The following is a 12,416-nucleotide window of genomic DNA, read 5'->3' on the forward strand; positions in this document are numbered from 1 at the left end:
ACTGCACCCCCCGCGTACATTTTTCCTACACGTTGGGTCAGGGAAGGAGGTACAGCGAGCAGAAGTGCAAGGAGCGAGTTTGGGCCGGCGGGGCCAGGGTTTTTTCCTGGTGTGACAACAATATAGATGGTAGCCGCATTGTATCTTCATACTCATGAAGTATTTTGATTAAATCTATAGAACATTTGGACAGAGTGTCCTCCCATCTCTCTTTGAAATCTGGGGCATTTATAATGAATGCCGGAAATATTCTGATTCTTAAACCTCTGGGGATAATTTTCTCTTCCAAATATTTATTGTAAGTGGATTTATTCCACCACGACTTCAATAATTTGGTATTATCACCCCGATAACTGTTCAGCAAAGTCATCATAGACTGGTCAGCTGATGAAAGTGAATCTAGTTTGTCATGGGAAAAAGTTTCTTGCATTTTCCCTTCCCATTTATTAATCCTAGTTAATAGTGAAGTCATATTTGCAAATGCCGAAAAAGATTATTAGAAAGTTTAATGAGGATTCGTATAACAAAAAGGTTATGTGCAGGCAAAGAGAGGTTCTACCAAAGGAGGTATTAGTGAACCTTATAACTTTAATGACAACAATACAGATGGTAGCCGCACCTTCTAACCAATTGTTTTTCCCTAGGGTTACCCCTTGACCGAGAGTTAGGAGCAACTCGGCATAGATGTGCTGACCACTCCTATATAAAACCTGGTTCGATGCTCAAAAGGAGAGACAAAAAGCGGAGTATATAGCGTCGCACAATCTTAAATTAACCTGTGTTAAACAATGTGTCTTCCTGCTTCAAGCGATCAACTATGGAACTTAAATAAGTTGTTGTGTTCTTATTGTGATCAATCCAATCATCTCTTCTGTGATTATTAAAGCAAAATTAATTAAAGTGCAATTCTTAACAATTCATGGTGACTCAAATCTTTAAAGTGCATAGTGCTGAGTTGTGAACATGGGAATGTACTTGATCCTGCGGCTTGGACTAATTAAAGAGACATCATAAAAAGTAACTTTTATTTCATATACTAAAATTCATTGATTGAAAGGGAATTAATTATTACAACCACTAAAAACAATTAAAAGAGAAGGGTGGAAATCCGATCTGGAATTTGTATAAGCAGGGGTAACAGTGTAATTGTTTCCTTAGACTGTTCCCATATCGATCTTACATCACCCGTTTCCCTATACTGGCTGAATAGTAGTCAGGGAGTACATTAAGGATAAGTTAGCACTGAAGCAGTGATCTCCGAAGAGACTGGTTATGAGGTGAGCGTGGATTGGGGGTTGTGGGGGGGTAATATCCCCAATCCTTCTGTTCGGAGGGGGGACTGAACAGCCACTGTACAGTATGGTGTGCGCAGAATTTAACTAACACTGTGTCCTCTCAGAGGCACCTAAAGCATATTGGCCTATTCCCTAGACACTGCAAAGGCAACACCTTATACTGACAGATCCGCTGAACGTGACACACTAGTGATCGATTCCCCACCATGAAATAGTATCTCCCGTTCCTCCCCCTCTGAACCTCTGACCCACTGCGAGCTTAAATTAAATTCCTATGGTTCCCAGTTTTGTAACCGCTAAGCTAGCGGCAAAGCTACGGTGCCTGACGCACGTTTCGCCGGTTAGGCTTTTTCAAAGGCAAATGGTGGCGTGTTCTGGCGATATTTAACTTCTCACGAGCGCGCCGATTGGTTTCTTGATGTCACGTGATCCGCAGTCGTCACAACGTCTGTGTCCTATACAAGATACCTCACGTGATCATAACATTCTTATGTCAGTATTGGATACAATACATTGTAACCACTCTGATCACATTGGCAATTGTTTCAATACATCATTCTGACATTCCCATGAATTTAGATACTATATATCAATAAAATAGCACTTCAGTACACATAGATTTACACTTCTTAATAGGTTGCCTGCTAATTAATCTTTGTGTAAAAAAACCAACGGACATAATTTTTATTTTTTATTTTTTATATTATTTCAGATCTCGTTATATTTTTGAAAGTGTTAAAGGATCCTGTTTAGAATAATTATGCCTGACAGAATTGTAGTAATTTTAGCTTCTATGAACCTATATACGTGTGTAATGATAAACTCTCATTTAAACCATGGGGATTGAGAGTATTGAGTTCATAGATCCATCTGCTTTCTGTTGAGAGCAGTTTGTGATCTAGATCCCCTCTTCTGATTCCTAGAGAAATTTTTTCAAGAACTGACACTGTTAAGCCATCTAGCGAGCCGTTATGGTGTAAATAAAAGTGTTTTCCCAAAGGACTAACTTTCTTGGGGTTAGGCAATTTTTTGTCTGTACAAGATGGACCTGGAAATTGAGTCTCCAGTAACGCTCTCTGCGTCGATTTTATACTATTTATATGCTCAGAAATCCTTTTATTCAAAGATCTTTTTGTTTTACCTATGTAATATAAATTACAAGGACAGGTGATCCTATATATATCACTGCGTGGGTTCTGCAGTTGCTCCATTGCCGCAGAAGGTGTTTCTTGCCAAATCTGTCTTCGACTTCTTTGATATTTTGTATATAGGGACAAATGTTACAGGAGCCACACGGATACGTGCCCCATTTTTGTTTTGATCTATTCCCTTTTTTATTATTATTAAAATGACTTCGAACCAATACATTTTGTAAATTAGGAGCCCGTCTTGATGTCATTTGTGGGAATGTTTGAATATATTTACTCAAGGTAAAGTCAGCATGTAGAATGTGCCAATGCTTTTTCAAGATAGATCTGATTCCATTCCACTGTTTGCAGTATGTTGTAACAAATCTCACACTTTCTTGATTGGACTTTTTTTCTGTTTGACACAAAGTTTGTGACCTAGATATGGATTGTGATCGTTTCTTTCCCTCCCTTATTGATCTATTACTGTAGCCACGTTTTTTATCCTCTTTGTTAACTCTTCAGCTCTTTTCCTGAAGGTGAAATCATCGGAGCAATTCCTCCTAACCCTTAAAAATTCACCAATAGGTATTGCTTTTTTCACATTACTTGCATGGTGACTGGAAAAGTGTAATGTGGAGTTAGTAGCGGTTTCTTTCCTGAACATATCTGTTTGCAAGAGACCATTATCATCCTTGATAATGGTTATATCCAGAAAATCTATCTTGGTAAAATCGGCCACATATGTAACTTTCAAATTGAGGTCATTATCATTTAGCTCCTCAACAAACTCATGTAGAGAATCAACTGTGCCTTCCCATATAATTAGCAGGTCGTCAATATAACGTATCCATTGGTTAATCTTGCATGTCCATTTTTCATGTTCTTCAGAGAAGACATAAAACTGTTCCCACCAGCCTAAGAATAAATTGGCATACGTGGGCGCAAATGGAGCCCCCATCGCTGTCCCTTGTATTTGTAGGTAGTATCTTTCATTAAAGACAAAATAGTTGTGCGACAAACAAAATTGTAATAGATCCATAAGGAAAATTCTGAAATCCAAGTCATAATTGCTCTCACCTTCGAGAATAGTATTGACTGCTCTTATACCTGCCTTATGACTGATGCAGGTATATAGCGAGGTAACGTCACAAGTTACTAGTAAAGTATCTTTGTTGACCCTGATATTTTCTAGTTTGCGTAATACGTCTCTGGTATCTTTAACATACGATGGAAGAGAAGTGACAAAAGGACGCAATTTTGTGTCAATATATTGACCTGCAATCTCACATAAGTTCCCATTACCAGAGACTATGGGTCGGCCAGGGGGTCTCTCTTTGTTTTTATGGACTTTTGGCAGCATATAAAATGTCGGTATCCTTGGATTGTCATTAGATAATGCATTGAACTCTTGTACAGAGAGTAAACCTGATTCCTTAGCATCCCTTATGAGATCATGATATAGTTTCTTGTAACTATCAGTGGGATCTTGGGCAAGTTTGGTATAGCATCTGTTATCATTCAATTGTTTTAAGGCCTCTGCTATGTACATAGTTTTAGGCCATATCACTATGTTGCCTCCCTTATCTGCCGCTTTGATAAGAACATCATCCCATTGTTGAATTTCTTTGACTGCTCTTCTCTCAGCTTGTGACATATTGTTCCCATTAATTGTGTCAGGTAGTGAATTGAATTCTTTCATCACTAATTCCCCAAAAATTTTTAGTGGTTGTAATAATTAATTCCCTTTCAATCAATGAATTTTAGTATATGAAATAAAAGTTACTTTTTATGATGTCTCTTTAATTAGTCCAAGCCGCAGGATCAAGTACATTCCCATGTTCACAACTCGGCACTATGCACTTTAAAGATTTGAGTCACCATGACTTGTTAAGAATTGCACTTTAATTAATTTTGCTTTAATAATCACAGAAGAGATGATTGGATTGATCACAATAAGAACACAACAACTTATTTAAGTTCCATAGTTGATCACTTGAAGCAGGAAGACACATTGTTTAACACAGGTTAATTTAAGATTGTGCGACGCTATATACTCCGCTTTTTGTCTCTCCTTTTGAGCATCGAACCAGGTTTTATATAGGAGTGGTCAGCACATCTATGCCGAGTTGCTCCTAACTCTCGGTCAAGGGGTAACCCTAGGGAAAAACAATTGGTTAGAAGGTGCGGCTACCATCTGTATTGTTGTCATTAAAGTTATAAGGTTCACTAATACCTCCTTTGGTAGAACCTCTCTTTGCCTGCACATAACCTTTTTGTTATACGAATCCTCATTAAACTTTCTAATAATCTTTTTCGGCATTTGCAAATATGACTTCACTACTAACTAGGATTAATAAATGGGAAGGGAAAATGCAAGAAACTTTTTCCCATGACAAACTAGATTCACTTTCATCAGCTGACCAGTCTATGATGACTTTGCTGAACAGTTATCGGGGTGATAATACCAAATTATTGAAGTCGTGGTGGAATAAATCCACTTACAATAAATATTTGGAAGAGAAAATTATCCCCAGAGGTTTAAGAATCAGAATATTTCCGGCATTCATTATAAATGCCCCAGATTTCAAAGAGAGATGGGAGGACACTCTGTCCAAATGTTCTATAGATTTAATCAAAATACTTCATGAGTATGAAGATACAATGGTCAGAGAATTCACTGAGAGAATTAAGAACAAGGAAGCTCAACTACAAGAATACAAAGATTGTGTAGAATACACTGCATTTATATCGAAAATGAATGATCAACTAGACAAATTGGAACAGGATACTATTTTTAAGAAAAAACAAAAGTTCATGCGAGACATGCAGGATTTTAAAACAGGGAACATTTACAAATGGGGAAGAAAAAGTGAAAGATCGTTACGTAATCCAACCAGTTCTGATCATGAACTGACTGAGACTGACACATCTGATATAGAAACTGGGAGTAATACTAATCAATACCCTAACTCACAGATCAACCCCCAATCCTTTTCTAGTTCCCCCCTAGAAACCGCTACTTTTTTAGGACAAGGAGACACAAGCGGATTAGAAGGGGGGGGCAAGAAGATTAAGGAACAGAGAAAGATGGGGTTATCCCAGGCAGAATTCATGGGAGATAAACAGAGGGAGGGGTCACTGGAGACACAAAAAACAACAGAGGAATTAAATGTGATCAATTTAAGTGATCACGTTCTGACAAATACACAGTTAGAAGTTCTACAAAAAGGTTTATCCTTCTCACCAAGTTGCAATGTCGACAAATTCACCTTGTATAAAGATTTGTTTCTCTTTTGTAGAAAATTACTCCTAAAAAAATATTATTCCACACAGGATCCTGTAACAATGGGTGACCATAATCCTTTATCGAAGGTAACCAGATGGGATAATCCTTTTGATTTATTCACACCACAACAGATCATTAATGAAGAAGAAAAGATCTTTAACAATGCTCTACACGATTTATGTTCACTTTTGAATGAAGAAACAGTACCAGAAAGACAATTTAAGGTACAAAGTGCTTTCACTCCTATGAGTCAAATTTGTCCAGCTGTCCAAGTTTTTGGGGAATTAGTGATGAAAGAATTCAATTCACTACCTGACACAATTAATGGGAACAATATGTCACAAGCTGAGAGAAGAGCAGTCAAAGAAATTCAACAATGGGATGATGTTCTTATCAAAGCGGCAGATAAGGGAGGCAACATAGTGATATGGCCTAAAACTATGTACATAGCAGAGGCCTTAAAACAATTGAATGATAACAGATGCTATACCAAACTTGCCCAAGATCCCACTGATAGTTACAAGAAACTATATCATGATCTCATAAGGGATGCTAAGGAATCAGGTTTACTCTCTGTACAAGAGTTCAATGCATTATCTAATGACAATCCAAGGATACCGACATTTTATATGCTGCCAAAAGTCCATAAAAACAAAGAGAGACCCCCTGGCCGACCCATAGTCTCTGGTAATGGGAACTTATGTGAGATTGCAGGTCAATATATTGACACAAAATTGCGTCCTTTTGTCACTTCTCTTCCATCGTATGTTAAAGTTACCAGAGACGTATTACGCAAACTAGAAAATATCAGGGTCAACAAAGATACTTTACTAGTAACTTGTGACGTTACCTCGCTATATACCTGCATCAGTCATAAGGCAGGTATAAGAGCAGTCAATACTATTCTCGAAGGTGAGAGCAATTATGACTTGGATTTCAGAATTTTCCTTATGGATCTATTACAATTTTGTTTGTCGCACAACTATTTTGTCTTTAATGAAAGATACTACCTACAAATACAAGGGACAGCGATGGGGGCTCCATTTGCGCCCACGTATGCCAATTTATTCTTAGGCTGGTGGGAACAGTTTTATGTCTTCTCTGAAGAACATGAAAAATGGACATGCAAGATTAACCAATGGATACGTTATATTGACGACCTGCTAATTATATGGGAAGGCAGAGTTGATTCTCTACATGAGTTTGTTGAGGAGCTAAATGATAATGACCTCAATTTGAAAGTTACATATGTGGCCGATTTTACCAAAATAGATTTTCTGGATATAACCATTATCAAGGATGATAATGGTCTCTTGCAAACAGATATGTTCAGGAAAGAAACCGCTACTAACTCCACATTACACTTTTCCAGTCACCATGCAAGTAATGTGAAAAAAGCAATACCTATTGGTGAATTTTTAAGGGTTAGGAGGAATTGCTCCGATGATTTCACCTTCAGGAAAAGAGCTGAAGAGTTAACAAAGAGGATAAAAAACGTGGCTACAGTAATAGATCAATAAGGGAGGGAAAGAAAAGATCACAATCCATATCTAGGTCACAAACTTTGTGTCAAACAGAAAAAAAGTCCAATCAAGAAAGTGTGAGATTTGTTACAACATACTGCAAACAGTGGAATGGAATCAGATCTATCTTGAAAAAGCATTGGCACATTCTACATGCTGACTTTACCTTGAGTAAATATATTCAAACATTCCCACAAATGACATCAAGACGGGCTCCTAATTTACAAAATGTATTGGTTCGAAGTCATTTTAATAATAATAAAAAAGGGAATAGATCAAAACAAAAATGGGGCACGTATCCGTGTGGCTCCTGTAACATTTGTCCCTATATACAAAATATCAAAGAAGTCGAAGACAGATTTGGCAAGAAACACCTTCTGCGGCAATGGAGCAACTGCAGAACCCACGCAGTGATATATATAGGATCACCTGTCCTTGTAATTTATATTACATAGGTAAAACAAAAAGATCTTTGAATAAAAGGATTTCTGAGCATATAAATAGTATAAAATCGACGCAGAGAGCGTTACTGGAGACTCAATTTCCAGGTCCATCTTGTACAGACAAAAAATTGCCTAACCCCAAGAAAGTTAGTCCTTTGGGAAAACACTTTTATTTACACCATAACGGCTCGCTAGATGGCTTAACAGTGTCAGTTCTTGAAAAAATTTCTCTAGGAATCAGAAGAGGGGATCTAGATCACAAACTGCTCTCAACAGAAAGCAGATGGATCTATGAACTCAATACTCTCAATCCCCATGGTTTAAATGAGAGTTTATCATTACACACGTATATAGGTTCATAGAAGCTAAAATTACTACAATTCTGTCAGGCATAATTATTCTAAACAGGATCCTTTAACACTTTCAAAAATATAACGAGATCTGAAATAATATAAAAAATAAAAAATAAAAATTATGTCCGTTGGTTTTTTTACACAAAGATTAATTAGCAGGCAACCTATTAAGAAGTGTAAATCTATGTGTACTGAAGTGCTATTTTATTGATATATAGTATCTAAATTCATGGGAATGTCAGAATGATGTATTGAAACAATTGCCAATGTGATCAGAGTGGTTACAATGTATTGTATCCAATACTGACATAAGAATGTTATGATCACGTGAGGTATCTTGTATAGGACACAGACGTTGTGACGACTGCGGATCACGTGACATCAAGAAACCAATCGGCGCGCTCGTGAGAAGTTAAATATCGCGAGAACACGCCGCCATTTGCCTTTGAAAAAGCCTAACCGGCGAAACGTGCGTCAGGCACCGTAGCTTTGCCGCTAGCTTAGCGGTTACAAAACTGGGAACCATAGGAATTTAATTTAAGCTCGCAGTGGGTCAGAGGTTCAGAGGGGGAGGAACGGGAGATACTATTTCATGGTGGGGAATCGATCACTAGTGTGTCACGTTCAGCGGATCTGTCAGTATAAGGTGTTGCCTTTGCAGTGTCTAGGGAATAGGCCAATATGCTTTAGGTGCCTCTGAGAGGACACAGTGTTAGTTAAATTCTGCGCACACCATACTGTACAGTGGCTGTTCAGCCCCCCCTCCGAACAGAAGGATTGGGGATATTACGCTTGAGGACTCAAGGGCACCCCCCCACAACCCCCAATCCACGCTCACCTCATAACCAGTCTCTTCGGAGATCACTGCTTCAGTGCTAACTTATCCTTAATGTACTCCCTGACTACTATTCAGCCAGTATAGGGAAACGGGTGATGTAAGATCGATATGGGAACAGTCTAAGGAAACAATTACACTGTTACCCCTGCTTATACAAATTCCAGATCGGATTTCCACCCTTCTCTTTTAATTGTTTTTAGTGGTTGTAATAATTAATTCCCTTTCAATCAATGAATTTTAGTATATGAAATAAAAGTTACTTTTTATGATGTCTCTTTAATTAGTCCAAGCCGCAGGATCAAGTACATTCCCATGTTCACAACTCAGCACTATGCACTTTAAAGATTTGAGTCACCATGAATTGTTAAGAATTGCACTTTAATTAATTTTGCTTTAATAATCACAGAAGAGATGATTGGATTGATCACAATAAGAACACAACAACTTATTTAAGTTCCATAGTTGATCGCTTGAAGCAGGAAGACACATTGTTTAACACAGGTTAATTTAAGATTGTGCGACGCTATATACTCCGCTTTTTGTCTCTCCTTTTGAGCATCGAACCAGGTTTTTTCCCTGGTGTCCCACAGGCCACAGAACACAGGCCTCTATGCTAGGATTATTCCTTGCTCAGAACCTAATACATATACAGTATTTATATATTTAATAGGGAATGCAAACTGTAAATAATGGGGCAGCACAATGATTTAGAAATCACCTTTAGCAGGTCCCACAGATAAATCAATGTGGCAGGATTAATGTGATCTTCTTAGGCTGGAGATTGCTTACTAAAGCCTATAGAACTATTACAATGCCCCTAGCTCAGAATGACTGATTGTGCTCTCTATTAGATGAAAAATCTACCAGTGTATCATAATCTAACTTTTGCACACCTGTGACCGTCACTTTCTAATTTTAAACACTAGAGGGTGCTCCCTGTCTGTATTGATCTTAATTTACTTTTAATACTGCAGAAACTTACATAGCTTTAACTAATGAATGCAAACAGCATATTTTCATGTTCTGTATTGTATCATCCTTACAACCTTTGTGTAAGTATACTTCTGTAACTTGATATATGACTGTAAATACACATACACAGTGGAATACCCATTTTACGTTTTTCAGGGGACCAGGAAAAAATGATTTATTAGCGAAATTTTATTAAAGCAACTCTTTGTTCAGGTACTGAAAGTAAATAAGCACAGGAGTCAGTTTTCTATATTTACTGTGATAATATACTATATTATATATAATAATTAATAAGGGTTAAGCATTGCAGCATTCATTTTATGATATGTCACATGCACAACCTGAAGCAATAAATGATTGGTGCAGGACTTATGAGGTCCAGACTAATTAGAATTGACTATTTACAGAACTATGGCAAAACATGGCATTCAGAGACTCCAGAATCAATATAGTTCATACACATTTTCATGGAGGTCACTTCAGCTACTGCAAAATTAACACATTTACTTTTTTTGTGGGGAAAATCCAAAATGGGTGACTACATCTTTCTACTCCAAACTCCCATGCCACAAATTCTTCCTAAATTTAGCAGTTTGGAATATCTCATCAAAGCTTGCTTTTTACAGCATCTTATTTTCTAAGGTGCCAAGATAAATAATCATGGATCCACCCAACATTTTGATACGTGTTATTCGTAGGATTACACAACTATGTGGCATGCAGGGACAGTGGACTAACTTGGGGTATCATGCAAAAAAAAACTTCAGACCCCTCACACAATAATCTCTACTGTCCGTGGTAATCAACTACAAGTACAATGGTCATGTGAGCACTCTGCTGGCTGCAGCAGCAATTTGGCTGATCAAACAGGGCCCCCTCAAGAGGTGAGCTTTTATTTAAGCCACTGTGTAGAGATTTTGAAATTTACCCTGTGTATACTGTGCATATAGTATTTCCCATTTCATTTTTGTACAGTGTTCCAGAGGAGCAAATGAAATTATAATTGTAGCTCTGACTGTACAACCTGTACTTGCCTATTATTCTTATATTTATGTATTTGTTTTACTGTCATATTTATATTTTCATTTGGATTTTTCCAATGCTTTTGATATACGGTTACTTCTCATCTAACAGATCTAACTGCAGGGCGGTGTAAATCTAAAAGAAAGAAAACAAACAACAGACACATAGAAAAAAGGAACTGAAAAGAACATACATGGGAGTTGCAGACAGCATTACTTACTTACCAACAACAAAATTATGACATAACAACCAAATAATAGACACAGACACGTACATGGTGGAGAGTGGCCGCAGCTGTTGTTTATTAATTATCAAATCAATAAGAACAATAACCATTACTAATGATACTAATACCTGCTCATAAATATCTTCCCAGCCAGCCTCTGCATCAGATCTCTGCAGCAGACCGCCTTAAAGATTAACAATAATTATCCTTAAGCCCCGCCTATTTACCACCTAGTCAGGGGCATACCCCCACACGACACTTTCTCTGTCATCAACAAGTTACAGCTGCGACAATATATATATATATTTAGTTTTTTTAAACATATCTTTATTCAATAACCGGGTGGGTGGGATTTCCAGAACGATCCTCTCCCTTCGGCGAAGAATGAAGACTGATTGGCTTGTTTGCCTTTTTATAGCTGGCTTTCACGGCTTTTCTCGTTAAGCCATGCCCCTTTTTTGAAGTAACCAATCAGAAGACAGGGATTAAAAAATTGACCAATCGGAAAACAGGTAAGCTTACAATGGGAAAAAACACGTGAAGCTAAAAACTTTAACCAAAAAAAGAGCTGTCACACTCCCATGTATGGGAGAGTTAAGTCTCTCCCCGTTCAGATATTTCATATACAATACATTTATTTTATTAGTATTAGGAAACCCTGTGTTAATTATCAACCCAGTAACATAAATAATGCAATATAACAATACCCGACTAAGCAGTGGCAGCCTTGTGCCCTGTAAGGGTAGTATATATTTATTGCACTCAATCATTCTTTTAAATAACCACCAATAAAACCACCAATAAAAATACCATGGGTAGGTCAGCAGGGCTTTTCTATTAAAAAAGCATCCACAGCATTCAGACCTGGAGGTAACCTAACTCCTACCTTCTGTGGCACAACATAATTAGCTTTTGTATTTTGTGTTCTATCTTTGGTCCTTATTAATATCAAAGGCATCAAGTAAGGACGCACTAAATCTTGTTTTATTCAGCACTTTTGCAGGATTCAACTTAACCAAATCCAAGCGACCCTTTAAAGTGATACTGACACTAAAAAGTGACTTTTTAAAATATGAAAGTATATTAAAAGTTACCTATAAATCATGTTGATTTGATGGTGGTGGTTTGAGTTTGTAAGTTATTGTAAGTTTGTAAGTTATTGTTCGTAGAAGTTTCTAAACCATGACTATCTTGTCAACCTGACTGTCCCATCTCAGACTGTCAGTTAAAGTTTCTAATGCTAACGGACTCCTGCTGTACAAATATGGCAGCCCCCTCATACAGGAACATGGGGCATCAGACAGGTAATGTAAAAGCATTGGGCAAA

The sequence above is a fragment of the Xenopus laevis genome, chromosome 2S (assembly GCF_017654675.1).
Source record: "Xenopus laevis strain J_2021 chromosome 2S, Xenopus_laevis_v10.1, whole genome shotgun sequence".
NCBI lineage: Eukaryota > Metazoa > Chordata > Amphibia > Anura > Pipidae > Xenopus > Xenopus laevis.